Source organism: Ochotona princeps, chromosome 1 (genome assembly GCF_030435755.1).
Source record: "Ochotona princeps isolate mOchPri1 chromosome 1, mOchPri1.hap1, whole genome shotgun sequence".
Lineage (NCBI taxonomy): Eukaryota > Metazoa > Chordata > Mammalia > Lagomorpha > Ochotonidae > Ochotona > Ochotona princeps.
The window spans coordinates 44,602,093-44,625,245 of NC_080832.1; the positions used below are offsets into that span (position 1 = coordinate 44,602,093).

The window sequence follows — 23,153 nt, forward strand, 5'->3', positions numbered from 1 at the left end:
CCACCCCAAGGAGAGGAATCTGATAACCAGAAGTACAATTATCAAGAGCAAAAGAAGAGACAAAGGCACAATGAATATTACTGAAGATTCTCCTGCAAAGGAGCAAAACCCTATGCCAACCTCAGAGTTAACTGAGGAAGACATCGAGAAAATGGAGGATACATAATTCCAAACACTTGTGATAAAACTTCTTATCAACAATGAGAAGCACGTAATACAGGCATTCAAAGAATTCAAGGAATATGTGACACTGGAAATGAATCAAATAAAAGCAGATATATCAGAAATGAAGAACACATGGGGGTAATGAAGTGGAGCAAATTAAAAGTACAGTGGAGAGTCTCCAAAATAGAGTGAAGGAAGCAGAAGAAAGAATCTCAAAACTAGAAGATAATGCCTGTCACTGGGGAGAAACAAACAATAAGCTGGAAGCAGAGCTGGACCAGGCCAAAAGAAGTATTCAAGAATTGAAAGACACTATTAAAAGGCCAAATAGAAGAGTTATGGGAGTCCCAGATGGTGCAGAAAGGGAAGCTGGGTTTACATATGCATTTAATGAAATAATAAGGAAAAATTTCCGTAATCTAGAGAAAGATTTGGGAAACAACATCCAGGAGGGGCACAGAACTCCCAATACGGTTGACAAAATGTGATCTTCACCAAGACACATGATCATCAAGCTCTCTTCAATTGAACATAAGGAAAAGATCCTTAAATGTGCACGTGAAAAAAATCAACTGACATATAAAGGAATGCCAATTAAACTCACAGGAGACCTCCCACGGGAAATTCTACAGGCCAGAAGAGAATGGAGTGACATATTTCAGATTCTAAAAACAAAAAATTGTCAGTGCAGGAAAACGCACCCAGCAAAATGAACACTCAACAGAATGAAATGACAGTCTATGGGTTGGGAGAAAATAATTGCAAATTATCTGTTTATAAGAAGAGGTTGACACACAAAACCTGAACAGGGATTTATTTCTCCAGTGAAGACCAAACAGTGGCCAACAGGTGCATGGGAAGTGCATTGCATATCACTTATCTCAGGGAAATACATCTCAAAACTATAATGACATATGACCTTACAGTCGGTGGGATGGTCGGTATTAAAAAAAAAACAAGAAGAGCTGATAAGTGTTGCCAAAATATGGAAAAGGAGGAGACCCTTGAATACAATGAGTTGGAATGGAAATTATGGAGGCCCCTGAAAGCATTAGAAATTAAACTATCATACAAACCGACAATGCCTTGTCTGGCTTTATACATAAACGGAATGGAAACATCTCATGGAGATATACATGTTCTCATGATGATTGTGGCCTTCTTCACAAGAAGCAGAAATTATGTCCGTGTCCGTAAACAGATGAATGGACAAAGAAGATGTGGTGTGTTTATACACAGTGGAGTAAGAATCAGTCTTACAGCTTTAGATATTTTTCTAAGGTTACTGACTTACCAATGCTCTGATAAGTTTCTAAGATTAATGGATTTTAACCGGAAGTACTCAAATTTTTGTATAACGTAATTTTCTTTGGCTGAACTCAGTAATGAAGATAGTTTGATAAATAGTAGAAACATAAACATAAAGGGTAGTTTCTGAGAACCAAAAATATCATTCCAAGAAGAGATTTAAACTTCTCTGGGAGCCCAGTTGTCCACAGCAGGAGGCTTCCCTTCTACCTAGGGGTCTGTGTGAAGGTCTTGGGGATTATTGCTCAAGTTAAGGATAGTCATACAAAAAGAAGCAATTAGATCCAGTAATAAGTTTTGTTTTGTTTTGTTTTGTTTTGTTTTGTTTTGTTTTGTTTTGTTTTTTGGTGATAGCCTACTGGTTAATGGCTTGTCAGAATACAGAAGAGATGCATTGGATAGTGGTCCTAGAAGCACTCGACAATAGAAATGTACACAATCACTCTTGGAACAACTCTGTGACAATGACCAGAGACAATGATCTAAATTGTTGTCTTCCCTTTCTGAAGCTGATTTTGATGCTCGGAGAAGTTCCTCCATTGCCCATCACCAAGACTATTTTTACTCTCTCAGTTGAGAAATGTTGTGTTTCCTGGCTCAGGCACCTTTTAGACTAATATATGCTTCCCACAGCTGAAATGACTCATTAAGATCTGTACTGTGAGTGGGCTGGAGGGTTGGTTCACACATTTTTCAGATTTGCTTCATCTCAAAGTTTCTAGAAAAGTCCTTTCAAGCCACCCACACGTCACATAACTCTGGGAAACCTGATTAAGAGGCTGTCAAGGAAAAACCCAAAACAGAGCCAGGCGTAAGGTTTGCCTAGTGAAAAAAGGTTCTCATGACCAAGCGGTGAAAATAGTACAGAACAAAACCATCAGCTTCTTTTTACTGCTGTTCCTGTTTCCATCTCCACTCTCACAGAACTACTTTTAGGAACAGTTACAATTTTCAGGCCTCTCATTTCTTGCTTCTTGGAGCCTGACATTCATTGATACACTTGTCAGTCTCAGGAAAGATGATAGAAAATCAAATGGAAACACAAACACACTTTCAAAATGTGAGTGCTCCCTTTGAATGAAAAGCAGTTTTCCATAAAGTTTTTTTTTCATAAAGTTTTCCCCTCCCTTCTCCGTCCCAAAATGTTGGGGCGGAGAAGGCAGGGGAGAGGTAACATGTGCCTGCCTGGTGCAGGATGTTGGTCCTCAAATTCTCATTTCACAAATTTTGACTCAATGACAGAGAGCCCAAGGTAGTGGACAAATTTTAGCCTGTTCACATCAGATGAACCTAACATGTTTCCAGAAGGCATCTGATTGATTTGGAATGAAAGCAAGAGCTGGGCATGAATAATGGGCCTGATACAGGAAAATTGAAGGAATTTCTGACATGAATGGGAGTGTATAGAAGGATCAACCCACATCAGCTCTAAAAGATAGCCTCTAACCCTGGGAAGCTTGCGTGTGTTTAAGTTGTCTATGAAAATTATCATAAGCCCTTAGCAGTTCACTAGACAGGGAAAGCTGTATCTTTATGTGCAGAATCCAAGTTCACATTTCCCCAGGAATGGTTCACTTGTGATTTCATGGAAGGAATGTGGGCTGTCTGTCCCATGTTCGTGTCTCTAGTACCTAGCTTGGAAGCTAGCAAATAAATACAGACTTGTAAGCATTTGCTGAATTTAGACCACAAATGGTGACCTGACACATATTTATTATTTGAAACTTGGGCAGATTCATACCCATTAAGTTAGGCAAAATGCATGCTTCTACTCATTTATTAATTCACTCCCCAAATAACTATAACAGCCAGGATTGGGGCCAAGCTGGCAGGAGCCTGGAATTCTATTTGAGACTCCACATGGGTGGCAGTTATCCAAGTGTTTGGTCCATCACCTGCTGCCTCACATTAGCAAGAAGCTGTATCAGAAGTAGAAGAGCTGGGATTGAGTGATGCAGTCAGCTATGGCTTGTGGCCATCAGTAGCAGGAGCTTAACCTGCTGCAGGAGTCTACCCTGCCACTGCATTTGGGTATCCTTCAGCAACACAGTCATATGAGATTCACTCAAGAGGGGTTACTGCCATTCTCCTTTCTTCTCACATTCATAGACAGTGCCTGCTTCTGAGTGAAGTGCTGTGATATCAAAAAGGAATCACAAACACTCTTTTACCTTTGCTAGAGCTCAGAATTACAGATGTGGAGGTGGCCAGCAGACACACCATAAAGGTGACTCCAGCTACAGCCAGAGGGTATGCTGGGATATGTGTGAGTGCATGTGTGTGTACAGAAGGAGCAATTGTGAGCAGTGGGACCAAGAAAGCTACATGAGTGTGCACGCTGCCCGGGGGCCACTGATGCTTACGTCTAGCTCCCTGTGTTGGCTATGGCAATTCAGTCAAAATGAAACTGTAAAACAAACAAAAAGTCAAATCCTTTGGTAGATGGTAAGCAAGTAACAATGCTGAAAAGAATAAAAAGAAGCCATGGCTCATTTTGGTGGTCAGATGTGTTCAATCTGTTGATTCTAATTCTAATACATGCTGGATGCTATTTATTGTAATAATCAGGAGAGATCTAATTCTTGTCATAACAGAACTTCAAAGCAGTAACTAAGGCCAGGGCTCACAACTCAACTTCCTACTGGACAAATAACAGCTGGAAACTGGTCAATTGAAGAGTGCCTGTCTCACCCAGGAATCGTCCATAGCTCATGTCCTTGGAGTGCTGTTGTCCATCTGCTATACTGCTGCCTAGGCCTAATGTTGAATGGAATCTGTAGGCCCATGTGTTTATGTGAAATCCTCTAATCTTTAATGTTTCCAAACAACTCACATTTTTGTAAGCATTGTGTGGGTCGAAGATAGATGGCTACATTCTGATTTGACCTGTAGCCTGCTAGTTTGTCACTTCTGCCATCAATTATTGCAATAAATCATCATAGCAAAATGAACAACCAGAGCATTGCCTAAAGTCCCATCTTGAGAAGTGCTTCCTTGAAGAAATTCAGTCTGCATTAAGGTGGCTATATGGATAAGGACAGAGCTACTTACGTGATTTGACTTTTATTTTCCTGTCAATATTATTGCTGGATAGTTACTTGGAGGTTTTCTCCTCTTTTTCCCTCTATCTTCCCCTTTCCTGCTGTTAAGCAAGCTGGTAACTTACTCTGTTCTACTGCATTGATAGAAATGTGGCAGGGCTTTTATTTTTTTAAAACCTAAAACCTCAGGTGAAATTTGCTGAAAATGTGAAAGAAGGAATTTCTGGTACATGTAGTCTTGGCTGCTATTAGTCATTACTAGCACATCTGGACAGAGAAGTCTGTATGGAGTTAACTACACATGTACTCCAAGAACGGGCCCACGTTTACTGAAAGCAACTTAACCAGAAAGGACCATGCACGCAGGCAAATGGGTCATCCAGTGGTACCTGAATCTTCTGGCTATCCATGACCATGCTCATGATCATAGAAACGCTGTGTGATTCCTCCATGGGAAAAAGTCTTGGAGTTATAGTTCAACCCTGATGGATGAGGATAGCCCTAAGCCCAACTGCTGTACAGTTTTCCCCTCAGTGGTGGCTGAAGTTAATAAAGACTTAATTATAGAAAACACAGAAATATGCTATTTCCTTCACTTTTGTGCATGTGTGCTGAAATTTGAAACCATGACAGTCTTTACTGCTAGAAATCACACACTAAAATGTCTATGCTTTCATGAAAGCCTCCCACAGCCACCTTCTTTTTTTCCCAACACAGATATGCATGGCAGACACTTGACTTTTGATCACTAATTTTATGTCTTGACCTGAACTTTTACAAAGACAGTTTCTACTGAGCTATTTCCTAAAAACCTGGGCGAAGGATATGCTTATTTTTAGGAAGAGTAATGGGAGAAACACAAACAGTGCAGGTGGGTGTTTGTTGCTTATACATAATTGTTTATGGGTGCTGTTGACAGAATAACACTTGGTATGTTATTCCCCTGAACACAGTGCTTAAGAAGGATCCCATGTTGCTTGGAGACTCATGGATTGGAATTCCAGGAAATCTGACCCACAGATGGTAAGTCCAGGCTCTCCGTGACCTAAAAGCCCTTTTGCAAATTAATGCTTCTCATCTTCCAGGACACAGGCACAAAATAGCACTGTTATTTCCTCCTGTCCACTTAGGAGGGGTTACATCATGGCTTACCTCAGGAAAACTCATTTTAGTAAATAGCTGGAAATGATGGTTTTCCAAATTACTCAGAATTTGGACCAACATCTAGGTTAAGCTGTGTGTCAGTCCACTAGAAATTTATTAAGTCTTTGTTGAAAAACTCACGACTGAAGGCAAGTGGAGAAGGAAAAAGAAATTTCTGCTTCCTGATACAGGAAGTCTAGAAAATGAATAAAAGGCCAATAAATTGCCAGTATTTGTTAAGAAGACATGCAAATTCACATCGATGACAAAAATCCCATGAAGAAAAATAGTAAATCATTACAGTGGGAAGACTGGATTTACAGTAATTTGTAAGATGTTTCTGCTAGTGTTGTATTAATTGCACATTCAATTATAGACCTTAGGCCTACTGAAAACAGTGTTAGGGAAGCATCTTTAACTATGGTGGATCTTGAATTGACTTATTTGAGATTTTAGGTTCCAAGAGCTCATTATGAAGTATACCTATTGAAGTCCAAGGGCATATTTTGAACAAGGTATTCCTTGACGATCACTGTTAGTCTTGATCGATAGCTTTAGCATCACATGCATTATTTTTTGTTTATTTTTCTGGGAAGCAATTTCCTCTTCTTCCACTGAATGTCTCAGTTCTAAGAGAAATTACACTCTAACACTTAAATCCTCTTTCATCTATGGCACTGAACCATCCAGGTGGAATTCACCTCTAATCTTACCTTCAAAATATGGGATTTTTAACTTAAATTGTGATCACAGACTACAAACATGACAAGTAATCACTTGCTATCTGTCATAGGCATCAAAGTCACCTATCAAGCATCAGAAAACAAGGGTGTTTATGTCACTGGTATTTGAAGACCTCTGTTTTCCTGTGATGGATTGCAGAAATCTGAATCATACTGTTTTTATACTTTGAAACATTTTTTGAAAGAGATGTTTCAATTTTAGAGTCATATCAAAGGGAAAAACTTCATGAGTAAGCATTTCCAAAAATGAGTAAGAGGCCAGAGTTGTTAATTAAATAGAGAAATTATGAAAAATATTTATATTTCACTCTAATGGTCACTCCAAGATTAAATTTTATCTTGATAAAAAAAAGCAACATAAAAAAAAAAACATACCATCAAGATTCTTTGGCATTTTAGACCTTTGTACAAACCTATTGATGAATCATTATTTTACATATGCTTTGGGTAAAGTACATATTAAATACATGAAAATGATAACAATTTTATAAGTATTAATAAAATAGAGCACCCATATCCACTAACCCCTTGATTATTTTTTAATTGCTTTCTTATGCTTGACTTTCATCATGTCTTGGGTTTATCCTATATCTATTAAAACTCTTGCATCAAAAAAGAATAAGAAAGGTGATGACAAATAAGTAGATAAAATATGTTTCAATTAGCAATAATTGCGCCTCGGATAAACCTCATTGGCTACGATTCTGCCACTGCACAAAGCTGAGATAAAATATAAAATAGAAAAAGTATCATCCAAGTCAAAAAACCATTTTGTTAAAAAATTAGCAAACACATTTTATAATATTTCTTTACTGATTAATTATTAAGACTCATTGTAACATTTCCCCCCAGTGATTGGTCTATTTTATCATTTTTTTCCTTTTTTCATTTGAAATTTTTTTTGTTATCTTTCATTTTATGGTTCCGTAGTTATAGGGATTTCCCTAGCCACCTCCCCTACCTCTCTCCCCATTCACCCTCCCCACTGTTTTCTTCCATATTATTATAATAGTATAGTCCTTCAGCATTGTCACCAGTCCAACATTCTGCTTTTAAAGTTGTCATAGCATTGTAGGTATAGGCAATGGTAGAAAATCTAGTGTCATATTGACAAGGTATTTTTAACAGTTTCATTGGGAGTCCTCCTGTTATTTGAGAGTATAGCTGTTTACTGCTTCTTATATCACTAAGTACTTGCTGGTTTATTCCTTAAATCTGCATGATTAATCCTTATGCCAACTTCTTCCATCTCCTTTATCCTACCCTACCTATAGTAATACACCGTTCTGCAAATGAATTGAGTTTCCTTTTTAGCTCCTGCATATGGGAAAGAAAATACAATATTTTTCTTTCTGTGTTTGGTTATTTCATTTAACAGGATGTCCTCCACTTCTATCCATCATGCTGTAAATGACTGGATTCTCTTCTTTTGTGGTCAAATAAAGGTTCCATTGTGTATAGATCATGTTTTCTTCTCACATTCATGTGATGATGGACAAACTGATTTTACATCTTCTTTATTATGAATAATGCTGTAATAAACACAGTGAAGAAGATTTTTTTTGATACAGTGATGGATTGCTGGATCATGTCAGTTTTATTTCCAACTATTTAGATTTCCATACTGTTTTCCATAGTGGTTGTATACAATTTCCATCAACCATATGCAAGAGTTCTTCTTTCTTTGCACCCTCACCAGCATCTATTATTGTTCTTTCTTTATAATAGCTATTCTTATGGGAATGAGGTGATATATCATTATGATTTTGAGTTGTATTTCCCTAATGGCTAGTGATGCCAAGCATTTTTTAAATGTATTTGTTGGCCATTTATATTTCTTCTTTTGAGGATTGTCTACCCAGGTCCTTTCTCTATTTCTTTTTTTTTAAGGTTTATTTATTTTTTATTATAAAGTCAGATATACACAGAGGAAGAGAGACAGAGGGGAAGACCCTCCATCCGATGATTCACTCCCCAAGTGAGCCGCAATGGCCCATGCTATGCTGATCCGATGCCGGGAACAAGGAACCTCCTCCGGGTCTCCCACGCAGGTACAGGGTCCCAAGGCTTTGGGCCATCCTCAACTGCCCTCCCAGGCCACAAGCAGGGAGCTGGATGGGAAGTGGAACCACTGGGATCAGAACCAGCGTCCATATGGGATCCTGGAGCATTCAAGACGAGGACCCAAGCTGCTAGGCCACGCTGCCGGGCCCCTTTCTCTATTTCTTAACTAGACTGATTATCTTTTGGTTGAGTTCTTTGAGTTTTTATATACTCTGGATATCAAACCATTCTTGCTTTCAAATATTTTCTCCTATTCTGCTCAATATCACTTTATTCTATTGTTCATTCCTTTCATTATGTAAAAGTTTCTTAATTTGATACAATCCCCATTTCTCCAGAATTTTTTTTGACTATGCACATGAGCTATACCTAGAGCACAAAGTATTCACCTTTAGTTTTTCTAAAAATTTCAGTTTTAGATTCATATTTACATCTTTGATCCATCTTAAAATGATGTCTGCATATGGTGAGAGTTACGGATCTAATTTAATCTTTCAACATATGTATGTCCAGTTTGCCAGAACCATTTATTGAATAGACTATTCTTACTCTAATGCATATTTTTGGCTGGGTTTATGTAAGTGGATTCATTTCTCAGTTATCTTTTCCTTTGAGCTTACTGGATCTGCATATTTATATCTCTTTCAAAACTTGGAAAGTTTTAGAATATTACTTTATTAAATAGGTTCTCACTGGGCCAGAATCATAGAGTAGTAGACTAAGTATTCACCTGTGATGCTGGAATTTTATATGGGTGCCAATTCATGTACTAGCTGCTCCGCTTCCAATACTGGTTTTGCTTATGCTCTGGGAAAGCAGCAGAGGATGGGTCAAGTCTTTTGGAGACCTAAAAGAAGCTCCTGGCTCCTGGTTTCAGATCAGACCAGCGCCCTTCTTTATAGGCTACTGGGGAGTGAACCAACAGATGAAAAATCTCTCTCCATCTCTCTTTTTCTTTTTAAAAAAGATTTTATTTTGTTTTTATTGGAAAGTCAGATTTACAGAGAAGATCTTTCACTGCTGGTTCACACCCAAAGTGGCTGCAATGACCAGAGCTGAGCTGATTTGAAGCCACGAGCCAGGAACTTCTTCCAGGTCTTCCGTGTGGGCACATGGTCCCAAGCTTTGGGCCATCTCCTCCTGCTTTCCCAGGCCACAAGCAGGGAGATGGAAGGGAAGTGGAGCAGCTGGGGTATGAATCGGAGCCCAAATGGGATCCAGTACATGCAAGGCAAGGACTTTAGCCATTATGCTACTGTGCTGGGCCCCTCCATCTCTTTCTTTCTGGCACTCTGCCTTTCAAAAAAAAAAAATAAATCCTTAAAAATGTTTTCACACCCTTTTAAACTCTTCTGCTTTAAGTATACCCATATTGTAAATATTTTGTTGCGTATGTATGTCCCATATATTGAATAGGTTTTCTTCATTCCTTTTAATTCTTTTCTTTTTGTTTAACTGGGTTATTTCAAGTCTTACTCTCAAGATCAGAAATTCTTTGATTCAGTCTATTCTGTTGTTAAGCTATCAGTTGTATTTTTTATGTCATTGATTGAAGTTTTGTAATTCCAAAACTTCCAAATGATTTTTAAATGATGATTTTTGTTGACTTTTTTTTATTCATATAATGCATTCTTTTTCTGATTTCTTCAAATTATCTCTCTGTATTCTCTTTCATTTGATTGAGTCTCCTTGGGATCATTATTTCTCATTCCTTTTCATGCATTTTACTCCTGAAGAATTAATATCTTCATTTGGAGGTGTCAACCTGCTTTGCTTCTTCATGTTAATGCTTGTTGAACACCCATGTTGATACCCGTGCATTTGTTGTAACAGTTCATCCTTTATGCAATAACTTTTATTGAAAAAGACTATTTTGTTCAGATGGAATGTGGAATGCCAGTTGGGTAGTTTTTTTGGCTTTGTTTCTAGGTGAGTTACTTCTGCATCTATACTCAGTGTTAGCAATATTTATGAGCATCATGATTGTCTAGTTTTCAGCACTTCTTAGAGTCTGTAGTATGACTGAAGTGGATGTTGCTTTGAATTCAGGCCCAAGAGAACTAGGTGCCTATCACACACAAAAGTTTGTGATGGTGTTAGCTATGTTTCTGGTGCTCTGGGACCTAAAGGGGATTGTGCAATTGATAATGGCAACACCAAATGAAGCTGGAACTTTGGCACCAATAGCTGTGGTGCTAGAGCTCTGTGATATAGATGGTGCCTTTCCCAGGTCCCAAATGTTTACTGTGAGTGCTGATGAGGCTTACCATACCAAATAATCTAGTCTTAACACTGGGGAAAGTGAAGGAGATCATGTATAGGTCCCTAGGGGATGAATTTAGGTTATTCTTGCAATCGTATATTAACAGGTGTATTCTGAAGTGGTGGCTTGCATGTATGATCTTCCCCAGGTTCTTCAGGCCAGGTTACAGTGACTCTGAAGACTGTAACACTAATAGACATAGCCTGGGAGCAGCAGGCCTGGCAAGATAGCATGCTTCCTTGGGAAAAATATGTTCTGCTGCAGTTATGCACTGCCAACTCAGGGCTTGCAGGAGTGGACTTTAGAAAAAGCTCTCCCTGGGTCTCACAAGACAAGCATAGGTACTGCCAGGACTGACAGACCAGAGTCCCATTTCCAGAGTGCCAGGAGGCAGAGCAGACCATAGTTAGGTCTCAAATTTCATGAGCAGATCAAGCTGGAGATTGTACACCAGCCGTCACAGATCTGGAAGCAGTGCAATGCCACAGGGTAGTCTCAGATTCCACCAAGAGAACTCAGAAGACTCTGAAATGTTGTTTCCACAGTCCCAATCCTACAGCTGCAGAAGTCAGAGAACCTCACTCACATATCTCAGGTTGATCGCAGGTTATGCTGGGATTGTGCACTTACCAGTGCAAGGATGGATCAGTAGGATGAAGACTTTCCTCAGAACCCCAGGGGCAAACAACAGTATTCGTTATTGAACAAAGAGAAATGCAGACAGGGTTCCATGGGTCCCAAAGACAAATGTTGATTTATACCACAGCAACAGTCCCAGAGCTGCAGAACACAGAAGGGACTCAGATCTGGCCCACTGGGATTAACTATTGGATATGCTGGTGTTAAGCCCCCAAAAGCAGAGGGAACCTTCCCTAGATTGTATAGAGGGAGCAAGGGTGGCTCTATGATTTAGCCGAGTAATCCTGCATGATCTGCTCTCTGCCTTCTCAAGTACCATGTATCTGGCTTGGGAGCTTCTGGCAGTGATGGGATTTTTCTTGTTATCCACTAAGAGAGAACAGAATTAAGCTTGGGACTGTGCCTTTGGGGTGAAGAGAGGCAATGTGAGTTCTTTGGAGCAATGAAGCCACTTTTGCCCTATCCTTCTGGCCTGAATTTATAGGCAGAGAGGATTTGGGGATTCTTCTGTGATTAGAACTGCCAGTCTGCTGTGATGGTAGGAGTTGTGGAGCCTTATGCTTGCCTTTTCCCGGCCAGATGGACAACCCCTGATCAGGAAGCAAGAATAGGAACTGGGGCATGCTTAGCTTCTCTCTCAGCTGTCTTTCAGCGTCTCTGTGCTGCTTACACTCCTGCCACTTATTACAGAAATTGTCCCCCAGTCATTGTCCTGGAAGGGCAGCCTTTCCTTTGTTGTTCTGGTTCTTTTGTGAGTTGAGGGCAGGCCTTTTCCATTCAGCCACCTGGCATTCCTCAGTAGCTCTCTTATTAGCCAGTGTTTCTCTATCTATTTTTTTCATGTTTTTACTCTGTTTCTTGAAACTTTCTCCAATTTTAGTACTGTTACCTTTGGCTTGATTATTTGAATTAAAACTTCACAAATAAAATCATAATAATGTTTCTATAAACAAATATTTGTATAGATTTTACTTCATATTTACTATCATCTTTAATCTTCCTTCTCCAGTTTGATAGCTTAGTAAGATCACATTTATTTTCTTAGAGTGCATATTTTGACATTCCTTTACTAAAAGTCTTTTAGTAGTGAAATATTTTCCTTTACTAGGAAATAACTCTAATACACTTTGAAAAACAATTTATGAATTAAAGAGGCAGAGATACAGAGAGAAAGTAGGGCAGGAAAACATCACCCAAGTGCTAGTTCATGCCCCAGATGCCTGCTGAGATTTGCACTGGGACAGGCCAAAGCCAGGAGAATGCAGTAGATATCCTCCAAGAGGATCTTGAATTGTCAGCCAACCAGAAAAACTGCCAATCTGAGACTGCTTAAAATGAGCAATCTTGGTGGTACTGAATTCATATAGATACCATAATATCTGATCTCAAGTAGGCATACATGTGAACGAATGGTTGAAAATAGGCAGGGAAGGGGCTAGCGTCGTGGTGCAGTCCATTAAATGGCTATCTGTTACACCAACACCCTCTGTGAAAATGCTGGTTTGAGTCCTGGCTACTCCGACTGTTTCCTGCTACTGCATCAGGAAGGTGGCAGAATATGGCCAAAGTACTTGGGTTCCCTGTCACCTGTGTATGACAGCATAATAGAACTCCCTAACACATGATGGGTCTTAAAAAGTTCACAGAAAATATGTATTATGAAAAAATACTGGGAGTGGACTCATTTTTTTTCATCAAAATAAAATTAGCATCTAATTTTACTAATTTTACATGAAGTATGTGCTGTATGTTTTTGTACATGTGTGTGAGGGCTCCCATTTGTTCTGTTGGCCTGGAGACTACTGACACATACAGAGGAGAAGCAGAGCAAGGTCCTGTGCCCAACTCCTCAGGTGAGCCTGTCTTCAGTCAGACTCCACTCTAGTCCCTATTATATGAGAAGGTGTGTTACAGCTTCAGTTAAGAGGTATTAGTTTATTCTTTGTCAATAAAAGAGTTGAATCATGTATAATTTTCCTTGAAAAGTCTTCTTAATTTTTAATAATATGGATATTGCTTTCTTATGAAGGACCTCCATAAAAATATTACTAACGAGAATGTTTAACATCATCCTGCTGTTATCTAAACTTAGTTTTGGGAGACTGAATTGTAAAACTTCCATGGGTGAATCTGATTATATGTCGATCACAGACCTGGGCATTTAGTGCACAAATCTACTCTAAGTGGCGCTGAAACATCTTTGAGAAAAGGTAAGAGAGTTATCTTTAGGGTAAATCTCACATCTGCCCAGTGACTGGATTTCTTTATAGGTTCTGTTAATTTCCTTCAGTGAGCTATAGTTACAAATGGGTTCATCCCTAAGGCTCAGCATAGGGCAGTTTCTTTCTATCCAAGGTTTACTAAAATGAAAAAGGCAAGTGGGCTTTATTCATATGGTGATACTAAAACTTATGATTCCCCAAGTGATTAAAACCACTAAAATGCAAGTTCTCATTTTAGGTGCTAAAAAAATAACATTTACTAAGAATAAATCCTTATAAAAAGATGGTCAGCTGAACTGAATGGAAAAGAAAAAGGACATGAGAATTTTTGAGCGATCAGGTTTTCCCACACATGGGCAAACAGCTGTGCCCTGAAATACATGGCACTCTTAACAAGAGAGGTTTGGAGGAGGAAGTGAGACAAATATTCTAGATACAGAAGGAAAAAATATGAGGAGAGCGGAAGAATCAGCCTCCTTCAGAGAATGGTCAAAAATCCAGCATCTCAGGCTCAAGGAACTGTTGATTTTAGTGATACAGGCATCCCAGAAATCTGAGCCACAGGGACAGGGAGCTGAGTCACCCGTTGTTTTCATTTTGGAGCAGATTACAAGGTTGAGAAAGTTATGATTGTGGGAGTACATGACTCACACCTCAAAAAAATGAGCATGAGATAAAGCAACACTCAGGGGATTTTGATAAGCGGATCAGGTAGTAAAGAAGTTAGGAGGTAAGTGGAATGGCTTCATAGAAGCACTTGATGTAGACATTTCCAAAAGTCAGTATTGTCTATAGTACCCACTGCCTCTCACACTGAGACAATGAAAAGTCATTTCTGTGCAGGGAGAACCATTTTTCAAAGTTCATAATACAGTCCAAAGACAACTGGAATTTATAGCAATAAATTTAAAAAAGAATCATTACTCGTGTCAATGAAACTTTGAGGAAAATTTTGTTTAAATTATAAATATTGACTAGCGAAAAACACAAAACAAACAAACAATAAACAAAAACGTGGAGGGAGGTGTTTAGCTTAGTGGCTAAGACACCACTTAGAATGTCTGGATCCCACGGTGGAATAACCTCGCCAGCTCCCGATTTTTGCTTCTTGCTAATGTGCATAATGGGAGGAAGTGGTGATAGCTCAAGTGACTTGCTTCCCTCCACTCATATGGAAAACCTAGATGAGTTCTGGGCCCTCAGCTTCAGCCTTAACTGGAGCCATTGTGTGCACAGGGGAGTGAACCAGCGCATGGGAACTCTCTCAGTCTGTGTCTCTTTGCATCTAAAACAAGCCCAATTTTAACCATTTTGTCACAGATCAATGATAAGAAGTCATTAAGGCACAATTAAGAAATTTGACCAAATCAGAGCTGAGATCTGTAACAGAAAGTTTCTGATATTTTCTGTCTTAAATCTCAGAAAATTCTGAAATGAACCTAATCCATTTCCTTCATTCTGAGTTTTCACACCATAACATAACATTGCTTCTATGGATCAGGAAAGGAATTGTTTCACTACAGGGTAAATGGAAGGAATCATCTCCATTACTTTCTTAGAACATTTCAGCTTTTAACTGATAGAGGAAACAGAAGATAAAATCAGTATAAGATAGCACTAGGAAAGGGAGGCTTGCTTTGAAGAGATGAAGTTCTGCCGGTTATAGCATATTTAACAGTATCTAATACAGAATGTCACATATTTAGAGTGTGAAGAGATGAAAGAAAGTCCGGGGGCATGCAAGGAAAGCTCCGAAAGGCATAAAAATAGGACCTATCAAGAACGCTTTATGAAAAGTGTTCCGTAGACCTTAAAGATCTTAGGATTTTGGTGATTTAATAAAACTTCAGGTGACTTGGAAGGAGACAAGAGACTATTATAAGGAAAGAAGTTTAAAATATCACAGAATATTCAGGTATCAAAAAAATCTAGCTAAAAGGGAATTAGCTCTTTGGATAAATGGTTGTTTTAAAAGGATATAGGAGTCTATGAGAAAACAAAAACAAATCACTTTTAAAATTTGGCATTAGTTAGGTGCAATGAACTGAGAATGAAGAGAAAATGTGAAGTGTTACATTTAAACTTTATCAATAAGAATGTAGCACTGGAAAGAGGAAAGAAGGAAGAGATCCATCCACTCCCTCTCTGAGCTGCAGAGAAGGGGTACTTCCCTCTGAAAAGGAAATGGACAGTAATCAGAAGGAGAACGGGTGGCTCGAGGGACTGGGATTTGAGGTTTGCAAGAAAAGCATTTATGAACGTCATCTCTATATGTCAAAGACTAGCTTTCAAAAAGAGCAACTTGACATTTCATTGGTGCAGAACTATATTTAGGATACTAGATTTCAGGTAAAAGAAAACATAATTTGGCTCAACAAGTAAAGAAATTTAATGATCAGAGCTACTCAAAGGTGACATGAATTTCCCTGAAAATATAATGGGCTCAAAATATTCAAGTAAAATTCTGAGTTGTTGGCCTAGACATTGTAAAAGGGGGACACTGTAAAAGTTGGGGCAGGTAACAGAATCATCATGAAAATTCTTCCTCTCTTTGTCTGAAATCTGACTAGCAAACTGTGTGCAATGAGCTGAATGAGGATAGTCTTTCAAATGAAGCTGAAATGTTTACAATCAGCTTCCCCTCCTGACCTTTGGATATGATATGCCATCTTTTGCTTCAAAATAGGGCTGTGAGTACATATTGCAAACTTTGAAAATTGGCAAGCATATGTGGTGGCAAGGTATACAATATGCTTTTGACAATGGTACTAGGGCTGATTAACATTAACTAAATTTGAGAACATCTGAGTGATGACATATGGATTTGTAGGGCATCAGATACCCTTGGTATCAGGAAACCACATAAAACTTTGCTATCTTTTATAAACCAAATAACAATCTTAAATTACAATGGCCAGCTGATTAGAAAGTTTGCTCTTTCAGATAATTTTCTTTTGATTTATAAGGAAAAAGAATATGTAGAATTTGTCATGTTTAAAGACTGCATTTACATTTTTTTGCCAAAGACAATTTTCTATAAGCAGAAAGAGGCTGAACAAAATGTTCTCGTTGTGACTTTTAATTTTAATAAATGGCATCAAGAAAAATGGAGCTTGTCACTAATTCTAATTTTCCAATACAAGTGCGTAAGAGGTGTGAAATGGGAGTTTTGATGTTACTTTCTATACCTCTACACTGATCAAATTTTTAATAATAATTTTATTATTTCATAATTAAAATCGGTTACAAAGATTAAGCATGTGAAGGGTCAGCACTGCCACAGACACATGCCAATTTATCACAAATGCAGTGAGGTACAGGCAGGGTTCAGCGCAGGGAAAAACAATCTTTCCATTAGCATATCTCTACCCAAATCCTGCTTCTACATCTTACAAGCTTTTTGTTTGTCTGTTTCACTTACCTTCTCTTTTAAAGAGTATTTTCATGGTTTGTGATATTATGTTTTTTTTAATCTTTCCAGTAATCTAAAAGTATTATACTGCCATCTTGTCTCAATTTTTTTTCTGATGAGAAATATTTTTTCCCTTAGTGTACTGTATCTTTTCTCCTTTGTTGGTTTCAAGGTTATATTTTTGTTTTCAAGAGTTTGACTATAATAAACCCAGGTGTCTATATGAAATCTTTCCACAAACTAGAAAACTTCTATGTTGTTATCACTGTAAATATTCATCCTGCTCCTTGCAACCTTCTTTAATCCTTAGTGTCCAACTGCATGGAATTGGATCATTTGCAATGGCTCCACATGCCTTGGGTATTCTACTTTGTGTTTTGTCCCCTTCTTTTCTATATTTTGCTTGCATACTTTGCACAAACTCACCTTCAACTTGTGGATTCATTTTTCTGAAGTCCTATATTCTCCTCCACTTCTTCTTTCTTCTTTGCTTACGTTTTATGTTTCCAACAATCCCATTTGACAATTTTAAATGTAACTTCATGTTTTCCAGTGAAATCCCTATTTCTCCATAAAGCTTTGCCAAGTGAGTATACATTTTTGTTTGTTTAATTAATTATTTTTATTTACTTGAGAGAGAGAGACAGTGAGCTGGTGAGCTGGGCCAGGGTGAAGCTTAGGGCCAGGTATTCCACCTGGGTTTCCCATATGGGTGGTGGGGAGCCAAGTACTTAAGCCAATTACAATGACAGTAATCAGGAGTCAGGACTGGGGCCTAGAACTGAATGCAGGAATCACAAAATAATAATTACCTTCCCCAAATTGAACATTTTCAACATGTTAATTAGCCAATTATGAAAAAAATACTTCTAAGCATGTGTGACACCTCTAGGTCTGTTGCTATTGGTTGTTTTTCATCTTGAACAAAAGTCACATTTTCTAACTTCTTTGTCTAGGTAGATTTTTTTTTTTTATAAAAAAACTGGATATTTTGAATAAAAGGACAATAGTTACTCAAGTAAGTAATATTTACGTCCAGAAAAGGAGCATCTCCTTTTTCTTGAGATCTGATCCTTAATTGAGAGATAAGTCAATATGATCCATGACTTGGGCTTTTCTTGCAAATTTTGTTTCACTTAGTGCTCCATTATACTAAAATATTTTGATAGCAGACTCAGCAGTTACTCTTTAGAGCATGGCAGTCTGAGTACTGGCAATGTTCTGGAGATTTCTTTGCACATAACAATCAAGCTATCAGAATTCTGAATCAGTAAGCTGTTATCTTGTAAATGTTTCGGTTATTGAGGCATTCTCTTATTTTTTTTAAAAAAAGTTTTATTTATTTTTATTGGAAAATCAGATATTCAGGGAGGAGGATAAACAGAGAGGAAGATCTTCTGTCCAATGATGCACTTCCCAAGCAGCCGCAACGGCCAGAGCTGCGCCGATCCGAAGCCAGGAGCCCGGAGCCTCTTCCAAGTCTCCCATGTGGGTACACGGTCCCAAGGCTTTGGGCCATCTTCGATTGCTTTCCCAGGCCACAAGCAGGGAGCTGGATGGGAAGCAGGGCTGCAGGGATTAGAACCAGCACCCATATGGGATCTTGGTGCATTCACAGTGAAGACTTTAGCCACTAGGTTACCGCACCAGGCCCAGTCTGTTTGCTCCCTAACCCTGTGCCAAATTTCTTCACCTTGTGATTTCTGTTCATTTAAAATGTCTTAGATACAGTTTTCTCAACTTTCTGAGCCTCAATTTCTTTGTCTTACAATGACATATAGGGAGAGAATCAAGATGGCGGAATAGGGTAAGGACACGTTTAAACGGACAGAAAAACATTTAATCAGGATGAAGTAGAGAGGACATATTCCAGGAAATAGGAAAGGACAGAACAACAGCAGAGGGGTACGTGGAAACTGACAGACACACGAAAGCAGCGGACACAAGAGTGTGGTGTTGCAGTGACTGATACTCCAGTGGCATCCAGCTAACAGCAATCTGAATTTCACCAGCAGCCGGAACTCTACCAGCAACCAGGTGGGAAGGGACTTTCACTGGGAGCTTGGGAGGTGAGCCCAAAGAACTGTCCGTCCTGCTGGTCCATTTGATTTGACCAGCAGCAGAGACAGAGCAGCAGATCCCAGACGGACAGTGTGAGAACAGGGTGGATTTCACAGCCCAGTCAGCCCCTTAGAGCTGAATTGGGTGCCTTTTTACGTAAGGAGGCAAAGGCAAGGGAAAGGACTGAGCATACAATGAGCTGGGAGTGAACTCATTTCTGACTCAGTGAACTGCAGCAATGTGGCATTCTACAGGTTCCACCCACGACACGTCTGGTAGCCCTAAGACCTGATGGCCAGCAGATCAAGAACTCTAGTAGTGGTACATCAGGCGCCATTTTATACACTGTGGCAATATCTTTAGGACTGCAGAGGACAAGAGTGAACTGCGCATGTGCTGAGCTTGTGAGAACTCACTGAGTTCCGTGGATTGCACTGGTCCTGCAGGAAAATAATACTGACTGTGGCATTGTACGGGTCAAAATAGGTCCGTGTGGCACCCAGACCTAACAGGTTCCGACAAGATCAGTGCCACAAATAACCTAACTATATAGGACGCGTGGTATCTCTAATCCTGGGACCTGCTCCAACCGGAAGTGGGAGAAAGGTTGCAGAGACAACGGTGCAGCCTCAGCACGGTATCACAGGAGGTGGAGAGTGATAAGCCAGGAGCTGGGGCTGTGGAGACCATGGTGGAAATCTAACATAAGAACCCAGACTGGAACTTGCTGGAGGTTGTGGCACAAGTGGCTGCAAGCAAAAAGTTGTGTACCAACCGCAATAAGTAAAATCAAACTTCAGACATGTGGATGACACAGCTTAGAAACCTGCCCCAAGCAGAAGACTCTGCTAACCAGAAGTGCAATGACCAAGAGCAAAAGAAGAGACCAAAGCACAGTGGATATTACTGAAGACTCCCCTGCAAAGGAGCAAAACTCTATACCAATCTCAGAGTTAACTAAGGAAGACATTGAGAAAATGGGGCACACAGAATTCATAAAACCCATTTTAAAGCTTCTGATCAACGATGAGAAGCACATACAAGAGTTCAAAGAATTTAAGGAAGCAATAAAGCAAATCAAAGCTGATATATCAGAAATTAAGAACACAGTAGAGCAAATTAAAAGTACAGTGGAGAGTCTCCAAAACAGAATGAAGGAAGCAGAAAAAAGAATCTCAGAATTGGGAGATACTTCCTGTCATCAGGGGGAAGCAAACAAAAATCTGGAAGCAGAGCTGGATCAGGCCAAAGAAAATATTCAAGAATTGAAAGACACTATTAAGAGGCCAAATAGAAGAGTTATGGGAGTCCCAGAAGGTGCAGAAAGAGAAGCTGAGTTTGCAAATGTATTTTTTGAAATAATGAAGGAAAGTTTCCCTAATCTGGAGAAAGAATTGGGAAACAAGATCCAGGAGGGGCACAGAACTCCCAACAGGTTTGATCAAAAGTGATGTTCACCAAAACACATGATCTTCAAGTTCTCTTCAATTGAACATGAGGAAAAGATCCTTAAATGTGCATGTGAAAAAAATCAGTTGACATAGAAAGGAATGCCAATTAAACTCACAGGAGATCTCTCACAGGAAACTCTACAGGCAAGAAGAGAATGGAGTAACATATTCCAGATTCTAAAAGAAAAAAATCGTCAGCCTAGGATAACATATCCAGCAAAGCTTTCTTTTGTGTTTGAAAATGAAATAAAATTCTTCCATTGTAAAGAAAAGTTAAAAGAATTTTCTGCTACTAAACCTGCCCTACAAATGGCACTTCAAGATGTTCTCTTGACAGAGAAGAGGAATAGCACCTACCAAAACTAAAGGCAAATGGGAAGAACATCCCAGTAAAATGACAACAGAAGACTAAACCAATGAATAATCCATTCCTAAAATGACAGGACCAAAGTAACACCCATGTATACTAAACTCTGAATGTAGGTGGCTTCAGCTCAATCAAACGTCATAGATTAGTTGACTGGATTAAAAAACAAAGTCCATCTATTTATTGTCTAGAAGAGACACACTTCACCAACAAAAATCAGTGGAAACTGTATCTCATGGGTTTTGATGTTTTTGGTTAGTTTCATCTCTTCAAAACACTTTCTTCTGAGTAAATCATTCAATGACTCATAGATCACACAGTGGCATCATTTTCTTCAAGAAGGTTCTTGATTTTCATTTCTTCAGCTACACGTTAATCATTTAGTAGCATGTTATTTAACTTCATAGTGTTGTTAATCTCTTTTTTCTCCCTGATGATGATTTTGTTTTGTGGTTTTTCAATTAAGGGAATGTATAGTAGCTGTGTAATGGAGACTGTCATATCTAGTAACATATCATTTAACTTCATGGCATTGTAAATTTCTATTTTTCTTTCTATTGTTGATTTTGTATTATGATTTTCATTTGAGGGGATGTACAGTAGCTGTGAAATGGAGACTAACATCCAGATGTGAGGACACAGTGTAGTATGCATTTCTACTTCCAGACAAGGATGGACTTACAATGAAACTGTTCACTATATCTTGAAAATAGGATGCTGGACTCTCTGCATTGTCCATGCCCGCAATGATGGACATATTACTGTGTATGAAGAACTATATTTTAGTAATGATATAGAGGAACTAGGTGGGGGGGTGGGAATTGGTGAGGGGATAGGGAAATGCCAGGATCCTATGGAATTGTATCATAAGATGATAATAATAATAATAAAATGTAAAAAAAAAAAAAATGACATATAGGGCCCGGCACAGTAGCCTAGTGGCTAAAGTCCTCATCTTGAATGTGCCGGGATCCTTTATAGGTGACAGTTCTAATCCCGGGAGCTCCACTTCCCATCCAGCTCCCTGCTTGTGGCCTGGAAAAGCAGTCGAGGATGGCCCAAAGCCCTGGGACCCTGCACTCATGTGGGAGCAGAGGCTCCCAGCTTCGGATCGGCGCAGCACCGGCCATTGCAGTCACTTGGGGAGTGAATCATCACATGTAAGATCTTCCTCTCTGTATCTCCTCCTCTGTGTATATCTCTGACTTTGCAATACAAGTAAATAAATATTTTAAAAAATGACACATAGGTTATTGTTAAACTTTTAAGACAGTATAACTGAGTAATATATTCTCCTTTCTCTTTGCTTATTCCTTTGCACAGTACCTAAAATAATCCATAGTGTGGTCTTAGAATCAAACTTGTTGTGTATTACCACTTTATTCTCATTTAAGTGTGTTCTTTGTGCCAAAGTTTATCTGAGTGAAATGAGTTGACTTTTATTCTCTTGGTTCAGAAAATATTATTCATACCAGAACACAGAAGTTTTAAGGGCTATTGCTTAAGTAAGTTAATAGTCCAAACAATAAAAAAGTCATCTATAATTGAATGTTGATTCTGAAATATGACCAAGTGGATTAACATTCTATGAGCCCACTCAAGTTTAAAAAATATTTATCTCAGGCCTGGCATGGTAGCCTAGTGGGAAAAGTCCTCACCTTGCATGAATCGGGATCCCATACAGGCCCCAGTTCATGTCCCACCTGCTCCACTTTCCTTCCAGCTCCCTGCTTGTGGCCTGGGAGAGTGGTGAGGATGGCCCGAAGCCTTGGGACCCTGTGCCCACATGGGGGAGCCAATAGAAGCTCCTGGCTTTGAATCAGTTTAGCTCCAGCTGTTGGGGCGACTTGGGGAGTGAGCCAGTGGATGGAAGATCTTTCTGTCTGTCTCTCTTTCTATCTGTAAATCTGACTTTCCAATAAAAATAAATAAATCTTTTTGTTAGCAAACAATTTTATTTGATAGAGATTCTCTCTTTCCCTCTCTCTCTGTTTTTTGGCCAGAAAATGTAAGTCACTGAGATACTCAGGTGACTTGTTAGTAGGGAACATAAATCACAATGGAGATCATTTGTGAATTTATTTTTGTTGTTCTGTTTATCAAAGTAGTCAAGATTCCTGGAACCTTCTTCTATGTTATATTCAGTATTTTTTAAGAGAAAATATATATACTAACATCAATTCTTTATTGTATTAAACATGACCAAAAACATGCTGCAAGAGTGCAGAAACCACATGTAAGTGAAGCTGTTGGAAACAGGAAGGCTTTTATGAG

At 39.0% G+C, this 23,153-nt stretch overlaps 1 protein-coding gene and 1 non-coding gene across 2 annotated transcripts in view; both read right to left on the minus strand.

Annotated features, from left to right (window-relative positions):
• Nucleotides 1–23,153, minus strand: part of SLC35F1 (solute carrier family 35 member F1) — a 410,909-nt gene that overhangs the window by 136,438 nt on the left and 251,318 nt on the right. The window lies entirely within an intron of this gene.
• On the minus strand, nucleotides 6,982–7,122 carry LOC118758339 (U4 spliceosomal RNA). Its single transcript, XR_009246666.1, has one exon. It is a non-coding gene; the product is annotated as a U4 spliceosomal RNA (small nuclear RNA).